Genomic DNA, 14,296 nt, shown 5'->3' on the forward strand with positions numbered 1-14,296 from the left:
ATTCTCTAATATTTGCTTAAGAGTGGTTCTCTCTATGAACATTCCTGTTAATAAAACTGAAATAAAAAGTTGTGTGAACTCAGCTAAATAGAGATCAGTGTTTTTTCCCCCCCAACAAATATTTTCAGATGCATTTGGTCATCTTTATGTCCCACCCCAGCCTTCCTTCTTCCCACCTTTCCCACCAGTTTCCCCTCCTGCTCTCTTGGTTTCCATCAATGAGTCCCTTCTGCCTTTGCTCCATACTCATTCAGCTGCTCAGAATCTCTATTATAAGCCCTCTTTCAAGCCTCTTCCATGTTACCTCATAACCTCATTTAGCCCCAGTCTAATAACACATGTAAGCACATGTTTAACTTTAAGCATGTGAGTAGCAGGGCCGGCTCAAGCAAAAAAAGGAAAAAAATAAGCACTGCTCCGCTGTAACAACCTCCCCCCCGAGCGCCGCCCCGCCCCAACAACCTACCCCCCCCCCCCCCCCGAGCGCCGCCCCGGCCCGCCGAAACAACAAGAATACCTGTTACTCTAGTTCTACATTAGGTGCTATCAGGGTTGGCTGGGTGCCCTGGGCCAGCAGTATCGCCTAATTGCGATACGCTGGGTGTAATGACTACTGGCGAGGGTTCAAAGTGGCCACTTCACCTAGCAGCAATATCAGAGGAAGATTCACCTAGTGGAGAGAGTCCAATGGGCTGCTCCGCCTAGTGCCAATATCAGGGAAGTGTTGCCTAGCAGCGAGAGTGGGGAGGAAAGGGGAACCCCAGCTCACCCTACTCCACGGGGTTCCAACCCAGAGCCCTTCAAAAGAAGGTACCCTGACACAGGGTTCAAGTCCAAGCGCATCCCCAGGGTCACTTCCTACCTTCACCTCAGTCCCTCTGGCGGCATCTCTGGGGTTCTATGTAGGATCCCTCTCACATCTCTTCTGCTTCATCTCTGGCAGTTTCTCTGCTGGCAACAGCAAGTTGTCCCCTTTGGTTCTCGCATTTGGTTGGCTTCCCGCAGTGCAGCTAGGAGGCTCAACCCCGGCTGCTGCACACAACCACTCATCCTCAGTCAGCTCAGACTGAGCTGAGCTGCTCCCTTTTGAATGCTCCCTCCACTGGGATCATGCCCAGCAGCGGTGGGATGAGGGTGACCTCTTGGACCAAAAACTGCTCTTTAACCCTCGCTCCGTCATAGAATATCAGAGTTGGAAGGGACCTCAAGAGGTCATCTAGTCCAAAATACCGTCACAGGTGCATCATTCTGGCATTTTCCCAAAAGCTTAGTAGTAGTAAGCAGCAGAACCACAATGTGACTGGCTTGCTGATTGGTGGTGGTGAACTGATGGGGAAAATGAATAGTGACTTCAGTCTCTTCTTTCTTTGTAGCCAAACTAGATCATATTTGAGTTCTGTTTGTCATTCTACCACTGTTCATTTTTAATCCAAAAACTTGAGAGGCTTTACTAGTTTCCAGGAGCAGCGCCAGGGTTTTTGGCGCCCTAGGCGGGGGTCCTTCTGTGCTCACGGTCATCGTCGTCAATTCTGTGGCGGGGGGGTCCTTCCGCGCTCCCGGTCTGCGGGGCACTTCGGTGGCGGGTCCCGGAGCGAGTGAAGGACCCACCGCAGAATTGCCGCCGAAGACCCGGAGCGTGGAAGGACCCCCCACCGCCGAATTGCCGCCGAAGGTGGCAAAATGCTGCCCCCCCAAATCCTGGTCTCCTAGGCGACTCCTAGGTCACCTAAATGGAAGCACCAGCCTTGCTACTTTCCCAAAAAGTATTATTTACTTCTCTCTGAGCGGTTATAAAACTGTGCATTTTTAATTAAAGGAAAGAAATCAAAATGCACTAGTATTTGAATACTTAAATTTGAAACCTTACCTTACCCCAATACAAAACAAGCATATTCCAAAGGTCTAGCTTAATAGTTATCTATATTTGCAATCAACTGGAATGAACTTAAACTGTTCTTTGATTAACTTTTTTACAGTTCCAGTTATGTATTTTTTTACTTCACCGATTTTGACAGTAAATATACCTAACACAATTAATGCATAATCCTCTTCATCCACAGTACCACAGGATTCTGGTGCATTACCAAGCAGTAAAGTATTAAACAAGATGACAAAGAAAGTGAATTAGGCTGATCTTCCTGATATGAAACTGTAAAGTTTGGAAAGAGTGTTTGCAAGCACATCTATGACTTGAGAATTAGATCAATACTTGACATCTGAAACTAGTTATTGAAAAATGCTGTGAAGGTATCTTTTTGAAATAAATTTAAAGTAGCAGCCTATGTCTCCTGCTGCCCGAGTCTCAATCTTAGTTATCTGCAAGCAAGTTCTGCAACTCTACTAGTAATAGTGTTAATTAATTTTAAATGGTAAAATATTAAGTAATCTAAATTCTTAACACAAGATAAAATATTAACTATAATCTGTACTGAAGTAGTAATATTCTTTAGATACAAGTACAAAAAAATTGAATAAAGGTGGTTTTGAAAACTGAAAGCAATAGTAAATTGACTAGTCTTCTATCAAGACTGTAAATCTGTTAGATTAAACTGTTCTGCAAACAGAACTTTGTGCTCTATCAGGTAGCATTTAGTTATTTTTCACTCAAGAACAGTACCATTTCTAAGTGAAAATTATTATGAATTATAAGCAGTCTCACAAGCTGAATCACAACCTGCTTCTCAGGCTGTTCCGGGGGCAGTGAAACAAAGTGCTACCCTTTACTGAGGGCAGCTCATAAAGTGATGATCAAGCCGTCTGCTAGTGCATTCAGAAATCTTATGCTATTCTATGATTCAGTGCTGGTTTTAAAAAAGAGTTAGGATCTACCAACTTCTTGGTTTCCCGAATGTATGTACCTAACAACAGTTGCCAATTCCTCTTCCTTTCAGTGTCCCCATACTCTCCAATCTCCTAAATTGGAGTTTAAAATTTTCAAGATTGAATACATCTTCTTTAAATTAGAACTAACAGATACTTGTAGTTCACATACTGGGATAAGCAAAAGCATTGACATTCAACTAGCTTACCATCCTGGCATAGCAAATCCAATGGATTCTTTATTTTAAAAAAGAATAAAGAAGACTGGCTCCTTTCATTACAATGCTTTAAGTGAGATATTAAAATGTATTGGTTTTTGTTTAGCTTTTATTTATTTAAGTAAAGGAGCTGTTTTTTTCCCTTCCTCTGGAACAATGTCATTTCTCATGCTACATCTCACACTGAGCATATTTTACAAAGTATTTCTGACACGCTACTCTGAGATTCAAAAAAAGTCTTCTGGTGGTCAGATTTCCACACAAGAACTATCCATTTACATGGAATTAACTATGAAAAGTCATAGGCCAACTCATTCCAGAGAATAAAGACAAGGAAGAGAAAGTCTATTATCCTAGTATCCTTTTAACACACCAAGATATAATATGTGAAAATAGATGTTCAAAAGTTTGTTGTAATCAGGTCCCAAAACCACATATTCTTTCATCATATCTGAAGGAAGTTGGGTCCCTTTACAATAACATTAGGAGTGAGATCTATGGGCAGAAACCCATCCTAGGGCTTTTATGATAAATGAGAGGTAAATTAATTCTCCTGTTCTTCTGCAGAAGAGCATATTGTAACTGATGGGACAAAAGACTGGAATATAATGACCAAGTTGGCTATAGTTACTGGTTTGATTAAAGCACAGTCTGTTTTAGACCATAATCATTATGTATTGAGAAGTAAAAGAACTCCACAATAGTACATAGGCTGTGATGTCAACCTGACTGTCCTCTTTTTCTTCTACTTTTCTCTGGTTTCCTTACATTCTTATGGAGGGCTTTTGATCCACTAACTACTCAGTAAATCAGAGAAATCATTCATAGCACATCAGTGTAAAATTTACTTATTGGTTTCAATTACATCTTGCCAATGCAGATAGACAACAGATTAGAAGTGTTTTAATACTTGGATTCTCTATATAACTGTGTAATTTATAGCTAAAATGGCCAACTAGTTTCTGCTGCTTCAGGAAAAAAAAAACTGCCAATCCCTCTGCCTCATCTCAGTTTATGCACTCAAGCACTAGTTGTCAGGCACAAGAACAAGTGCTATCTAGTATATTTATCCACAATGGCTGTCCAGGCCTCTTCAGATGAGAGAGACCCTACTGATAGATGGCAATTATGTTTTAAACAAAGATTCTGCTCACCACAGATTCCTGTAAGCCTCCATCCTAATACACATGAACAAAATAGAGATATCGGGTTATATAGATGATTAGGTACTGCAATGACTTTCTTCGATGTGTAAACATTCTCATACACTTATAGGCGGCCAATTGGGAGATGAAATCTCAATTCAAGGGGCAGTATTTTACCACTTCCACTTAAACTGTATTAAATATAGTACTTTATTCTCATTAGCTGCTGAAGGGAGGTATTATATTCCAATAAAACAACTCAGAAGTCACAAAATCTTAAAATACTGCAATGCTCTTCTCTCTACTGGTCATTGCAAAGTCATTTTTTCAGAAAACAATCCTCGGAATAGAACTCTGAGCCTTAAGCAAAGGAATGCATTTAATATTTTGGTATCTACCACACACATGGTATTTCGCTCTTGTTTACAATACAATAACCAGTACCCACCACCTAGACCTGAGGATCTATCTTGAATCAGTTCCACTAATGCTTAGATGTTTGGCTTATCATTAAGGTCATCAGTGTTAAATCCTCATGCCTATTAGGGATAAATCCTGTCTTGTTCAACTCAAAGAAGGGGAGCACAGAGTTAGCTGCATTGTTTGCTAATGGTTACTATGGGGTGGGAGAGTCACTGTAGATTCGAACATACAATGCTGCTCCACTGAAGAGGAGTGAAATGTGTACCTTTCCGTTACTTCTTGGTGCTTGCTGAGGACTACAGCAGCACACAGAGTTTCTCCCTTTGTTTACAAATGAGCATGTATGGATAGGTGATGTTTTGAAGCCAGTATACATGGCAGTGAGCTAGATACGTGAGTTTTGTACTGGGCCCTGGAGAAACGTGGCTTGGTGCTTATGGAATGGAAGAGAGGGAACATCACTTGTGCCATGAGTGGGAATACAGAACAGCTTAAGACTCTGCAAATTACCTTCCCCTCCCCTCCTGCACTCACGCAATTTAACACATACCCTACCCCCAACACCCTTTCTTCTTGCTGCTGGAGCTGTAAGGACTGTGGGACCGGCTGTAGACCTAGGGCAGCAGGTAATTACACCATGATGTCTGCCTAAACGTCATACATTTGTAAAGAATCATTTAGAAATTAGGTGAGTAAAGAGCAGGAAGAGCTGTACCTAGGTTTCAGTCCATTCACTGCAGATTACCATCTTGGATTTAAAGGGTTTGAGTCCTGTAGAAGGTTAGAAATATGCAGATGCTCTGTGAAAACTGTCAAGAATTTAAGAAGGCTAGTTAACCAGCCAGTGGTCAACTATACAGGGCTGCTGCCTCATGCAGCAAGGAAGCTAAAGCTATGCACACCGGGCCCACACTTGGGCATAATACCATCCATGAAATGAAGCCTGAGTGCAGAGGTGCTTGGCATGCTTGGAGTCTGCAGCTGCCGAGAAAGGAGAGCTGACGTTGAGATGCTCATACAGGTTAAACAGATTCCTAACTCCTCCCCCTTGCAGGGGCAGAGTCTGAGACATTACGGTAGACTAGGCATCAACCATGCACAATGCCCCTCTGGCATCCCAGTAGGCTGTCATCTGGCTAAATGATAGACAGACAGCTGTGAAGAGACTTGACGGGGAAGTGTGCTCTAAGCCTTATCTGAGGGTATCTCCCTGGCCACTAGCTCTGAAAGGAAGCTCAGACAGGGAGAAGAGACCAGAGGCCCATCCAAATTCCCTTCCTGGCAACCAGAGTGAGGAAAAAGGAGAGGAACCCCTGGAGATACTCCTGGTGTAAAACAAGAGACCAGGAGCCTACTCTTGAGCCAGCACACTGGAGTTACTATAGCTTTAGGACTCTGCAGCTGCAGAGTCCTAAACTTCACAGTAGGTCCAGAATCTTATGCCAATGAAGTCAAAGGGAGCCCTAACTGACTGCAGTGGGAGCTCATCAGACCCATTCTCACTCTTCCATCTCACACATGGCTCCATTACATGTATGCAGATACTCTGATATAAAGTAGCTATATAATCCATTAGTATAATAAAAAAAAAAATTAAAGAGGGGAAACCACAATGCCCAGTTCTGTTATTCACTTGCTACCACCATTCTCATATAATTATATTACCATGTCAGTAAAAGCATGCCATACTACTGCACCTTCTCTCTCAAATATAAACCACCAAAACTAGTTTTAAAAACAGAAAAGGGGTTACACACATGCTTAGATGTGGATAATGTGATTCAGCCAACAGCCTTTTTATAGCTATCTGGAACAACAGATAAGCACAAAGGTTAATTAACAACTGGGGAGTCAAAACATGAGAAGCAATTAGACTGAAATAAGGTGAGTAAGAAAATAAAGAATCACTACATTGGGATCTGTACAAGGAAAAATAGTGGAAACAGATGAATGTGACAAAGGGTGACTAGATAGTAAAGGAGTCAGACTGTAGGCAGATCCAAAGTAAAAGGTCATTTAGAAGAACTGAAAATAAATACAGTGGAGTTGCATCATAGGCGCATTTAACTTACGCGATTTTAACTATACGCGCTTGGCAAAAAAAGAGAAAAACAATTTAAATACTGTACCTGTAGTGCAGGCGATTCCACCCGCCATTCCACTCAATGAGCATTTGACTATATGCGATTTTCGCCTTACGGGCTGACTTCAGAACCTAACCCCCGCGTAAGATGTGACTCCCCTGTAGCTGAATAAAGCTGCTGAGGTAATGTTTCCATCTGCAGTTGAAGTGCGCTCTATTCTGAATGGTTAGCATAGAACTGATGAGCTATACTGTAGCAATGTGAGAGAACAAAAATATTACTTGGCACAATTATAGGATCAGACTCATGCCTTATTCAAGTCAATAATTGTAAGAGAAGGCACATGGTCTGTTTGTTTGGGCAGATTAGGTCAACCTGGTAAGTGTGCTGAGAGGCTAAAATAAGTCTACATTAAATCAGTTTAGAACAGTAGTTCCCAAATTGGGGTTTGTGAAATCTTACAGGGGGTTCTTGGAAAAAAATTCCCTAATGGCAGACAGAGCTGTCCCTAGGGACCCCGGGCAGCACGGGGCTAGCAGTCCGGAGCCCCTGGATTTTCAAGAGTTAAGCAGATCAAAGCAAGCATATCTATCAAGACTCAATCAGAAATGGAAAGGGAGGTGGATATTTTTTGCTGATTTTAAAATTAAGAAGGCAGCTAGTGTTGTTTTTAAAATTATTATGAAGAACAAGCTTAAGCTTTGTTGTAACGTGTGTGGTTTGCCTGGACTGCTCAAGACCTGAATGCTTGTGTAGGAGGAACTCTTTGAGTTGGCTTCTTAAATACCTTCATGCTGTTTCAAATCTGATACTCCTTGATGAAACATAGGAGCCTGGTCTTATAACAGGCTTATTCAAAGTGATACAAGCTACGAAAGTGAGATTTTGGAAGAGTGTTGCTGTTTTCATAATGTAATAAAAATACTGTAATGATAAATAATAATTAATAATAGTGTGTAATAAACATGTCATAAAAACAAACGTTATATTTCCAAGATCTCTGCTTTTATAATTTATACTCTATGAGAAAATCCCTGGAAATATTCATTTTGGGGAGGGGGTTGCGTGAGACTTGACATTTTAGTGAAAGGGGTTCACAGGTTGTTAAAGTTTGGGAAACACTGGTTTAGAATGATCTTACTTACAGTTGTGTAGCTCTACTGAAGACAATGGAATCACGCTGATGTGAGATCAGAATCAAACCTTATTTTTCATTTAAAATGTGTCTGTGTACTATAAATGTTCTTACGTTGTAGTCAATGAAAAAAATAATATATATCGTTTTAAAAGATTACCTACATTATTTTATTTTTGGTTATTTGAAAGAAGTAAATGAATAAGCTCAGTAGATGTTAAACACACAGGGTCATCATGATTCAGTTAAAACAATCAAGATAGACCTAGCATAAATGTGGTGCACAGTTGCTCCATGAACAAACAAACAACGTAAAGAAGTGAATAGAAAAAGATAGTTTAAAAAAAGCCAGAAAATCTTAAGTGATAAAAAGATTAAGAAAATGTTAATACAAAGGAAAGATACAAAAAATCATTTAGTTTTCATTAGAGGCACAAGGTAGGTGAGGTAATATATTTTATTGTGTCAAGTATCAGAGGGGTAGCCGTGTTAGTCTGAATCTGTAAAAAGCAACAGAGGGTCCTGTGGCACCTTTAAGACTAACAGAAGTATTGGGAGCATAAGCTTTCGTGGGTAAGAACCTCACTTCTTCAGATGCAAGTAATGGAAATCTCCAGAGGCAGGTATAAATCAGTGTGGAGATAACAAGGTTAGTTCAATCAGGGAGGGTGAGGTGCTCTGCTAGCAGTTGAGGTGTGAACACCAAGGGAGGAGAAACTGCTTCTGTAGTTGGATAGCCATTCACAGTCTTTGTTTAATCCTGATGGTGTCAAATTTGCAAATGAACTGGAGCTCAGCAGTTTCTCTTTGGAGTCTGGTCCTGAAGTTTTTTTGCTGTAAGATGGATACCTTTACATCTGCTATTGTGTGGCCAGGGAGGCTGAAGTGTTCTCCTACAGGTTTCTGTATATTGCCATTCCTGATATCTGACTTGTTTCCATTTATCCTCTTGCGTAGTGACTGTCCAGTTTGGCCAATGTACATAGCAGAGGGGCATTGCTGGCACATGATGGCATATATAACATTGGTGGACGTGCAGGTGAATGAGCCGGTGATGTTGTAGCTGATCTGGTTAGGTCCTGTGATGGTGTAGATATGTGGGAAGAGTTGGCATCAAGGTTTGTTGCATGGGTTGGTTCCTGAGTTAGAGTTGTTATGGTGCGGTGCGTGGTTGCACCGCACCATAACAACTCTACCTAACTCATAACCTAACTCAGGAACCAACCCATGCAACAAACCTCGATGCCAACTCTGCCCACATATCTACACCAGCAACACCATCACAGGACCTAACCAGATCAGCTACAACATCACAGTCTTAAAGGTGCCACGGGACCCTCTGTTATATTTTATTGGACCAACTTCTGTTGATGAAAGAGATAAGCTTTTGAGCTATACAGACTTCTTCAGGTCAATTATATTTTTGTTGTTATATATCAGGGATTTTGAAATCTTGATTGGAATATTAAGATATTTCTAAACAATAATGTCATGAATGTGAAAATAAGTGGGAAAATAATGTTTAGATCAATTGTCCCTTAACAATCGCTAAGTTTGCCAGGTGTCTGCATGTTTCCCCAAGGAATATAAGAGATCATTTCCTCTCAGAAAAGTAACAAATTACATACTGAAGCCATGCAGTATGTTACTGTGTTGGGGTAAATTTGTTTGCAGTTTATTCATATATGCTGAAATTCACTACCGTGAAAAAGACAGGAATGACATCAAAGATATATCACAAATATAAGTTTTTAATTATAAAAGAAACTTGGCTTTTACACTATTTCAATGAATAGGACACAAGTCCACAAATGAGCTAAAATCAACACACACAAGTCTATAATACTCAGAGAATATATCACAATAGTGCTCTGTACAATACACTGGTTTGCCATCAGATTCTGAATCTAGTTCAAGGTCCAAGTCCTAATATACAAATTCTTTAGAGTCTGCCCACTTCAGGAATTCTTTTTTTTACATATTATTGCTAGAAGTCAAGTAACTGGGATTTATGGCCAAGAGAGTCCAGGATGAAATCATCAGAAATTCAGATGTGGGAGCAGATTGTTTTTGGTAAAAGGCCCTGACTAAGGAACTCCCTGCCACAAGAATTAGGATTAACTAATCTCCCATTTCTTTTAGAGTGCAATGCAAAACACAACCAGAAATATCTTCCTTTCACCAAAAGACTATTCTCCAAAGGATGTGCAAAATACGAGCAAACTGAGAGAGGAGAAGAGAAAACTTTCTCTGGACTTCAAGTGAAATTTGATGTTATGCTTTCTAGACGCTATTGTGATGAGCATGTTACAAGTAGAGACATTGAAAAAGTGAGTGTCTGAGTGATTAAATAAAGGTAGGAGAGAGATGGTAGAGTATGAACTCAGAAGTCCTGTACTTTCAGTCACCTGTTCTAAATCACATTCCACCATAAAATTCTGTGAATCTTACAAAAGTAAATGTGTAACAGTACGCAGGAACATTTTATTGTATCCACTATTTTAATGAAACTTCTTTTTCTTATTAAAATGATATGATATTCTTAAATAGACTATACAGACACAAGAAGATTGTGACTAGAACTATGCACATATTTCCAGTTTCTAATGACATAACTTCCTCATGTGCTTACCGTATCATTGATGTCTGCTATGTATACCGATTCCTCGCTTTATTTCAGTTGTGTGTCAGTTCCATGTGACAGTATTCCATGCTAAATGGGAAATCATAAATTGTTTTAGTATTCAATGGAATACAGTTAATCATGAGTATTTGTAGTGGCACATGTGAATGTAATAAGTCATTTCATAAGAATTCTACTGTAATTGAGCAATAATTGAAGTCCACTTAGTATAAAACTATTGTGACAGCTTTAGAGTGGTAGTTTTCAAAGGTTAGCTGTGTGTACTAGATAATAGGTTGATCCTTAAATGAAAATGAAAGGCTCAGTTCTGCATATCCTGCATACTCCCATTGAAATAAATGGGAGTTCTTTTCACAGAGGTTAGCAGAATCAAGTATTTTGTTTAGCAACAGAAGATTGCATCAGTATATCCCTCCCTTATCCAAACTCTTGAAATCATGAAAATAAGGAGTTTCGTGCAACTTTCAGGTCACCTACAAAACTCAAAAGCAACATGTAGCCCAAGTTGGAGTACATCTCACTTTTTTTAGTATCTCATGGGGATGAAAGTGAAGGTCTTCTGGAGTTTTGGAGATGAATATCACTGTAGGCAGTATCTGGAGACTTTTTCCTTGAGGAAAAGGAATGGTGGAGACTTTCCCCTTAACTTCTTGTTTTTCATGCTTTCAAGGTTTGCCCCCCCAAAATCACCCAGCCCTGCATAAGAGCCTGTGACAGACATCAGAAAAGTTTTGTCTCTATAACATTTACACACACACTTACTTCCTGCTAGCATCTTACTTCCTCTGGACTTCTGGCACATCTTGTGAGCCTCATGAGGCTTATCACTCTGCTGTAGGAAGCAGAGTAAGGGTGAAAGTTACCAGAATCAGTGCTTGTGGGAGAATCAGCTTGGATAGGGATAGGGGGCTCTGACACAGCCACAGCCAAGGCCAGCAGTGAGTGACAATGACGACACTAATATGTGACCAAAGTAATATCAACAGTTAATACACTGAATCAATTTTGTATTCATCATTGTAAGATTAATATTTATTCTAAACTATTCTGAACCTTCTGTCCTGGAAACATTGTGTAACCTATACTAACACTGCATCTTTTAACCCCCTCCCAAGAGGACACCACATATAGAGTTTTATGAGTCTGCTAATTCCTCTAAACATGCAGTCCTTGTCCTTTAATTTCAGCAATAAAGGACCCTGCTTTTAGTCCCAAAAGTGGCCCACATACTCCCTATCTGGGAAAGCTTGCTCCAAGCTTCAGAAGTCAACACCAACAGCAGTTCAAAATTCCACAGGAGCATCTGGGTTGAACCCAGGACCTCTGGACCTAAAAGCATGAGTCTCTACAGTTGAGCTATAGGACCAGGTATACTAGTTTATTGAACAAAAGCTTAAATCCTTCAGTACATATTGAGTCAAATCCTACTGTCCATGCTTCATTTCCAAGGACTGTAGGATTTGATCCATAGGAAATACCAATCTGCAGAGTTACAATCAACCATCCATGTAGGCTCCTATTTCCAGGGACCATTGACATTATAAAGACAGAGCTCTAGCCACCACCCATCCTCAAATGATATACAAATATTATCAGTACCAGTAACCACACTGTACTGTATTTATTTCAGTTGCAATAGACTTTGATACAGAACTGACAGTAGCTCTTTTTTCTAGGTATTCTAATATTTTGTTCCTTTATAAAAATATAAATTTGGTCACTGAGCTGGTCCAGCTGTCATCACAATTGAGATATATGTACGTCCTGCTCTGGCCCATTATCCCCATGTTCATTTTGATACGCTGCATGATTTCTGGCTCTTCTTCCTTGCTCAGACATTTGTTTTATGATAGTTCATTGCAATTCCTGTTGTTGCTTGCACTCAACCTGCATCTGTAGCTTCGTGTGTTTCATAAACATAGGTGGGCCAAGTTCAGCACTGGCATATGCAGGCACAACTTGACTGTGTCAACAAAGCTATATCCAATAATGCCAGGGATGAATTTAGCACTATGTGTGAATTTCTGGCCCCAGTGAAATCAATGGCAAAGCTCCCATTGGTTAAAATTCTGATTATGTACAAGTCAATGTCTTCATTACAACCTTTACTGGTTTCCCACGGTAGCCATCTCTAACTCCAATAAAAAATTGCCTGCCTGGTTTTGAAAACTTTTAATGCATTGTTTCATGTTATAAGACTTACCATCCTCAAGGTAACTGCTCACAGCAAGACATAGCATTGCAGTAACTCCATCTCATCTCCTCCTTCAGGCCCCAAGTGACTTGGCTCTTCAGCCACATCACACTCAGTTCTATCCCCCCCATTCCAGAGTAAGGAAAACCCAAATCAAGTAGTGTCCCACAAATCAAAAGCAAACACAAAATCCTCCATTCCAGAGGGGCTCATCTTCAATTCTGCTCTCCAAAGTGGAAAGTAAATATAACAGAGTATATAATCTACCACACTTCTTGGGCTCAGTTCTCCACAGACATTTCATACTGCTCCCAGACTTTGCAGAGTTCTTCCTTGCTCTTTTAGCAGAACACTGCCTCCTAGGGCTTTCTCACTGGAGGCTCAGTTCCTCTCAAGCCACTGACTCTCCCAACTTCTTCCCTAGAGATCTTCCCATGTCTCTCTCTTCCCAGGCAAAATCCTTACCCACCCATCTCTCACTAGAATAGGATTTTTCAGAGCTGCCTTCAAGACAAGCCACAGAAAACACCATTTCTCTAGCAACTCCCCAATCAATTGAGCCTTCTTCTGCAGCTCTTTATAGAGAACACCTGTTCCCCCAACTTCTTCTCAACTTCATCTGATTAGTAAACAGGGCTGGCTGACCCCAGATCACTGCTCCTTAAAGGGGCAGCCCTTCCTGTTACAGTTTCACTGTACTTCACTGACTTCATAGCTGCCAACTCCAGCCCCTTTGTATGCCCTTCTCCCATGTTGGTCTCTTTTTTCCTCCTTCCTTCAAATTCTGTACAGCTAGGGATCACTGTTTGACTTCTGTTGCCATATTTAACTGGGACTTTTTTTTTCCCCTCTCAGCCATTAATTATTATGAAAAACCCACACAGAATCAAGGGAAGCTAAACATTCCTGGGATTTATGGTTTTCTTACATATTTATAGTACATTCTTTGGCTCAGGTTTCTTGTCGTCCTTGCTGCAAAGGTGTCCATTATAATAGGCTGTTCACTTTCTTAGTCTACGGGGAACCTGAAACTACAGCACCACAAGAAATTTCCCCAATTAATCTGGAAAGGATAAGCATTTTGAAGTCTAATTGCAACATTTTACATACAAAAATAGCTAAGCCTTTCATGGGTGATTGATGTACTAGAAACACCAAGGTAACATGCTTCTATGGTGTAGCTGGATATATTTGTTACATATTGGTAATTCCTGGGTTTGAAAGAACATTCTATAAGGCTGCAGGACTTGAATTTGCAAAGCAGTGAATATTCTACAGTTTGTTTGCTAGGACGCTTCAAATTTAGATTTAATAGAGTCATCACAGTAAGAGGGTGAGATTATCAGGTGCAGCTTTTGTGGTTTTGTGTGTTTTCTGTTAAACTTGATCCAGTAGCAACAAAGGCAGTTAGTTTGGTGTAATAAGTAAGCTAGAGTTATAAATATATTGGAATGACCCTATTTGTGTCTCAAATGTTTTCTGATGTTCAAAGAGAAAAGCAGAGATGGATCGAGTAGAAAACACAAAGAAAAATCTGCAGGTTCTTTTGGGAGGAGTGGAGAACGGGAAACCTCTGTAGACTTTTACCACAATTACCTATGGATATTTCTGCCCCCATGGATTCCTTTTCTCT

General features: G+C 40.3%; 1 long non-coding RNA gene across 1 annotated transcript in view; it reads right to left on the reverse strand.

Annotated features, from left to right (window-relative positions):
- Positions 1–14,296, reverse strand: part of LOC135983944 (uncharacterized) — a 172,154-nt gene that overhangs the window by 121,291 nt on the left and 36,567 nt on the right. The window contains exon 2 of the long non-coding RNA XR_010601809.1: positions 10,458–10,538. This is a non-coding gene — a long non-coding RNA (uncharacterized LOC135983944). The remainder of the gene's footprint in view (positions 1–10,457; positions 10,539–14,296) is intronic.

The sequence above is a fragment of the Chrysemys picta genome, chromosome 5 (genome assembly GCF_011386835.1).
Source record: "Chrysemys picta bellii isolate R12L10 chromosome 5, ASM1138683v2, whole genome shotgun sequence".
Classification (NCBI taxonomy): domain Eukaryota; kingdom Metazoa; phylum Chordata; order Testudines; family Emydidae; genus Chrysemys; species Chrysemys picta.